The sequence below is a fragment of the Lissotriton vulgaris genome, chromosome 11, assembly GCF_964263255.1.
Source record: "Lissotriton vulgaris chromosome 11, aLisVul1.2, whole genome shotgun sequence".
NCBI lineage: Eukaryota > Metazoa > Chordata > Amphibia > Caudata > Salamandridae > Lissotriton > Lissotriton vulgaris.
In genome coordinates, this window is record NC_141699.1 from 120640332 (window position 1) to 120646331 (window position 6000).

The following is a 6000-nucleotide window of genomic DNA, read 5'->3' on the forward strand; positions in this document are numbered from 1 at the left end:
ATGGCTGTGTGTACGTTGTGTGTCTCCGTCGGCATGCAGCATACAAATTTTCCCGGATCATGTAGCCCACTTGGGCTGATGCAGCCACGCAAGAGCTCTTTGCGTGACATCATTGTCACCGATGCAAATCAGGGAGGATCCACGCAGCCTTTCATGGCTCTCAGGAAAAGAAATGGCCCTAGGGCAAGGAAGGAAATAGGACCCCTTATTCATGTTTGAAATATAAAATACAGCAATAATCGGGGTTCAGTGGGTCCCGCAGGTCTGTGGGCGCCAGTGCCACTGCACCTGCTGCAACAATTGAAGCTACGCCCCTGTCATACAGCTGGGTAACATCAATTACTCAGTGACAAAAAGAGCATTAAAAATACACTTTACATAATGTTAAATGACAAAAACAACAGCTTTGTCAGTTCTTGTTCTGTTTCAAGCACTCCATACAATCTGTATGAACCCTCTCCGCATTTTCCTACTGATAACAAACGCCTTTGCTCCCACAAATAAACTTTCTAGGTGGTTTGTGTACATTTGAATGGGAGATGAGACCTCAAAAGAGCCCAGCTCTGCAACGGACTGCGAGTCAACTCAGAGAGCGGAAACAAAGCCCGTACTCTGGCCATCAACTACCCGAGCGAATCCGGGGATCGAAGGTGAGAACAAAGAGGAAGAAATACAAGAATTATGAAAACTGATCAAGGAGAAAAAATCCCTAAGTTACTGCCGTATTTAAAAAGCTGAGAAAACAAAAAGAACGTAAAGAGTAAACTGAAGCCAAATAAAGTCACAGTTTTCTCCTTGTCACAGATAACAATTATGCAAGTAAATCGCATTGAAAAATAAACTATCTTATTTTTTTATTACATATTCTCCAGTCTCCGAAGAGACTGTCAAAAATTGTCATTTCAACTATATTCCAAGTCTCCATGACGAGGTATTGGGTAAAGTTTTCAATAAGCAATAATCGCGCCTCGGTTAAACCTCATTGGCTACGATACTTCCACTGCGCAAAGCTAACCAATTATAGTGTGAATTTCATGCCCACTCGCCCTAGTACCTCATGTTACAAAGAACTTGAACCCTTTTCAAAAGATTTTATCTGTTTATGCATAACTACACCTCCACTGCTTCTGACAGGCAATGTAAGACATATGTTGGCGTTGTTTTACTAATTTCCATCAGCTCTCTGCCCCAAACCGTCGCTAGCCACACGCAGAGAATTCTGGGAAATTGTATGCTAAATAGCTCTTCAGGTAAGCAGCACCCTCCCTAGTTATGGATTTGATGCTCAGACAGATATCCCTTCACACAAAGATGAGATCTAGGCTGCTAGCCATGGGTTGTGGAAAATATAAGAAGCACAAATTCATAATAGCATCCTCATAGGGCCCACTGTCTTCAAATGTATACTAGAGGAGGAACAGCAATAATTTAAAGGAAAATAAATCATAGCTACATTTTTCCATTTTCCATACTGCAAGTCTGCCATTTCATTGCACTATATAGTTGCATTTGCTGCATTTCATTTTTAGCTTTAGGGGGTACAATATACTGGTTTCCTGGTTTTCAAAACATTCTAGGGGAAGATTCACAAGGATCTGACGCATCTGCATAGATGCATACTTTTCCTTGCGTCAGTGCTGAATGTCCTTGTGCCACTATGGATGTGCTGTATTTACAATACAGTGCTCCATGGTGCAAGGATTAACAGATGCATCCAAAATTCTGACACATGTGTTGGCACAAAAGTGACGCATTGCTGAAGTTGATCATGAAAGTGAAGCAAAAAGCCATGAGTCATTCCAAGCGCTTGGTCTGTGCAGGCGTAGGGATTTTGCCGCAGTGAAGGCGTAAAGTGACGCAGTGAAATCTTGTAGATTTCAGTGCGTGAGTTCTACAAGGCTTTTTTTCGTGGAAACGCCCACCCTGCATACATTATGCCTGACGCAGGTAGAATGTGATGCAGGGCTTTATAATGTGACGCATCTCCCTAGATGCGTCACATTGTAAAAGGGCCGCAACATTTACGCCGCAGCTGCGCCACAATACAGATTTTTATATGTGCCCTGTAAATGGCTGTGTGTACGTTGTGTGTCTCCGTCGGCATGCAGCATACAAATTTTCCCGGATCATGTAGCCCAGTTGGGCTGATGCAGCCACGCAAGAGCTCTTTGCGTGACCTCATTGTCACCGATTCAAATCAGGGAGGATCCACGCAGCCTTTCATGGCTCTCAGGTGAAAAAATGGCCCCTAGCGCAAGGAAGGAAATAGGACCCCTTATTCATGTTTGAAATATAAAATACCGCAATAATCGGGGTTCAGTGGGTCCCGCAGGTCTGTGGGCGCCAGTGCCACTGCACCTGCTGCAACAATGGAAGCTACGCCCCTGTCATACAGCTGGGTAACATCAATTACTCAGTGACAAAAAGAGCATTAAAAATACACTTTACATAATGTTAAATGACAAAAACAACAGCTTTGTCAGTTCTTGTTCTGTTTCAAGCACTCCATACAATCTGTATGAACCCTCTCCGCATTTTCCTACTGATAACAAACGCCTTTGCTCCCAGAAATAAACTTTCTAGGTGGTTTGTGTACATTTGAATGGGAGATGAGACCTCGTAAGAGCCCAGCTCTGCAACGGACTGCGAGTCAACTCAGAGAGCGGAAACAAAGCCCGTACTCTGGCCATCAACTACCCGAGCGAATCCGGGGATAGAAGGTGTGAGAAGTTGGCCTGGTATATAATGCTCACTAATTCTAGTGATCACTTTGTACCATGCCAAGCAACCCTTATGATGATGGTTGTAATTCAACCTTGTAGACCAGTTATCCTAGTGGTAACGTGGACAAAGCAGTCTTAGGCTAAACTCTGAAAGGCATGTGAAGCCAGCTGTTATACCATACACAACCCCCTTGAATACCAAATGAAAGGGACACCACACAGATATATATTGAAAATATATATTGATTTATTAACTATTAAAATCCCCTGGACTCTTTATGAGCACAGAAGCACAAGCGTTAAATCACAAGACAGTTTAAAATACACAAAAGTTGCACAATATGGATGAGCCCTAGGGGCCACCTAAACCATATACTAAATAAGTGGTATAAGAGATACCAGGAGGAAAGTGAGGAGGCCTAGGGCCTTGGGAATCGCTGGAGCTATTCGAGACTGGAGTTAACTAAGTCGGGAAAGGCCCACGGGACTCGGGTGCAGTGTTCAAAGTGCACGCACTTTACAATACAAAGTCTATGGTGCGTAAAAAGCACAAAGTTAGAAAGTTAGGAACCTTCCGAGTGACCTACGGAGCTGAAACTTAAAACACAGGCCCTTGGGATGTGTACCAGTGCAGGAGCACCGGCGGAGCTGAGTTACCTCACCCACAGGAAGCGGGTGCACAGGGTCGAAGATGTGTCGGGTTTCGTCACGCTGGTCGATGGTGCTTGGAGCTGAAGAGGCTGCAGGCGGCTCGATGAGAAGAGTTCCGGTGGATCCAAGGGTGGATCTGAAGAGTTGAAGACCTGAAAGCAGAGGGGACAGTGTTCAAAGTCACTAGCCAGTGACTGCCGTGGAACCAGAGTGGAACCAGGTGATGTCGGGTGCAAACAGGCGTTGTCGGGTAGCTTCTTTCCGCAGCCACGTGGATACCCGGGGTCGAGGACGTCCAGGAGTCGGTCACGAGCTGTCCCACGTAGGCTTCTCGCTGTTGGCGGTGTCGGCGACCTGATCGGAGCAAACAGGCCTTGGCAAATGCAAGCCACGCAGAAGTTGAAAGATGCTGTTCACTCGGACCAGCAAGGTCAGAGCGGGTGCTCCTTTTTACAGGAGCTTGGGTAGGTCTGGAGCAACCAGACCTGCTGTTTAAATCTTCGGGTTCGTCGCCAAGATGGCCGCTGGCCGCGTGGCTAGTGGCCGGGATGGCGCGTCGAGTGGCACAGTGCAAAAGGGCCCCACGCAGATCGTGGAGATGCTGGGGGGCTGATCTTCGGTGCAAGGGCTGCTCGGTGGTGGGGGTTCTCAATCCCCAAAGCACAACGTCGAGGATGCCTCAGAAGCTGCGCAGTCAGCTTTTCGGGTGTCTTTCAAGAGGTCCGGTCCCACGTCACTCGGTGCCTCCACGGGTCCCTTCTTTGCAGGGACTGTGGATCGGGCTCTGAGAGGTCTGGGAATCTGGTTCTTGTCGGGCTCTGGGCTCGGGCTCCGGCGGGAGGCGGCGGCAAAGCAGACGTCGAGTTGCTGGTTGGTACCTGTGTTCACAGGGTGGTCACTCCTTGGCCACAAGGGAGATTCTTCTTCAGTCTTCTGTGCAGCAGAATGTCGAAGTCCAGTCTTCTTCTTAGTTTTAAGTTGATTTCGGGATGATCTGCTGTGCAATGGCACTGCTCCCCCTCTTATTCCAATCTAGGGGGTGGATCACCTACTAGGTCCCTCCTCTGGGAGGAACCAGGAAGGGGGGCGGTTACACCCCCTTTCCTTTGTCCAGCTCCGCGCCAGGACTGGGGCTGGAAGGCCCCAGAACCGGTTTGGGCTGGCCTATGCACGGGGACACCTTGTGTGCCCCGGGCATGTCTGATTCTATTCAGCCCTGTCCTACCCAATACACAAAATCCTGTCTGGGGTGGTGCTCGCACCTCCCAAGGCAGGAAACCCTTTGTCCAGGCCACCATCTGCCGAGTTTCGGTCAGCAGCAGGAGGCCAGACTTGTGTCTGTGGTGGCAGCGTCCATTTTGTGAAGCTGAGGCTCTGTTTAACTTTAACCGGGGTTAAGGCTACACACATGTCGTGTCCCTCTAGAAGGGTGGAATGCTATCCCCGTCGCCAGAATTGGCGAGGGGATAGTATTCCAATTCGTATGACACCTTACTCGACATGTTTTGATAAAGCCAAACCAAAGATAGCATTTAACCGCGAGGATTATAATGCACTTAAGAGTATATGGTATGGCAATATCCCGGAACAGCTTAGGGAGTTGTTCCCGACAGCTGCAGACAGGCTCAGCTCATGCTAGAGCACCATCTCACATATTTCCAAGCACTCTGCCTCCAGGATTGATGAGGCCTTCCATAGGAGTGGCTGATAGGAACATATGTGTCCAGTTTAGGGTTAGGCACAGACATACTGTACCTAAGTAAGAGGTGGTTACACCGACTTACCCCAGCTGAGTGATCAGCCAGTTGTGTCAAATATGGAGGCCAGGCCAGGGGTGGCATAATATATGCTGCAGCCCCTGGTAGGCCGTGGATACACCTATGCCCTGGGCACCTAGGGTGCACTTATACAGGGGCTCATAAGGTGAACCAGTTCCAATTCGTAATGCACCTAAAGTGCATTGGCAGTAATTTAGAGAGAGAACAGCAGGCTGTGGGTCTGATTAGCAGGCCCACAGCCACATTAAGTCAGAAACCAGTGAAGCAAAAAGCAAAAATTTGGGGTGACCATAGGATAGCAGACCCTACTCTCCTACATAACCCCCCCCCAAACGCAGGGACATTAGACTAACCTTGACCAGTTGTGTCTTCATGTTCTAAGTGGAAGTACCTGGAGAGACCATCTGCGTTGCCATGGTCAGTCCCTGGGCGGTGCTCCACTGTAAAGTCCATCCCCTGTAGGGAAATGGACCACCTGAGTAGTTTGGGGTTTTCACCCTTCATCTGATTAAGCCATAGGAGGGGCTTATGGTCGGTCTGAATCTTGAAGTGAGTGCCAAATAAGTATGGTCTCAACTTCTTCAGGGCCCACACCACAGCAAAGGCCTCCCTCTCTATAGCTGACCAACGTTTCTCTCTGGGGGTCAGCCTTCTGCTAATGAAAGCAATGGGCTGGTCCTGGCCATCTACATTAAGCTGTGAAAGCACTGCTCCCACTCCCAACTCAGAAGCATCTGTTTGGACAATGAACTCTCTTGAGTAGTCAGGACTCTTCAGGATAGGTGCAGAGCACATGGCCTTCTTCAGGTCATCAAATGCCTTTTGACAGATTTCTGTCCACTGAACCT

At 48.2% G+C, this 6000-nt stretch overlaps 1 non-coding gene across 1 annotated transcript; it reads right to left on the reverse strand.

Annotated features, from left to right (window-relative positions):
• Positions 1–872: 872 nt before the first annotated feature.
• Positions 873–1012, reverse strand: LOC147679215 (U4 spliceosomal RNA). Its single transcript, XR_015301710.1, has one exon. It is a non-coding gene; the product is annotated as a U4 spliceosomal RNA (small nuclear RNA).
• Between the last annotated feature and the right edge of the window lie 4988 nt (positions 1013–6000).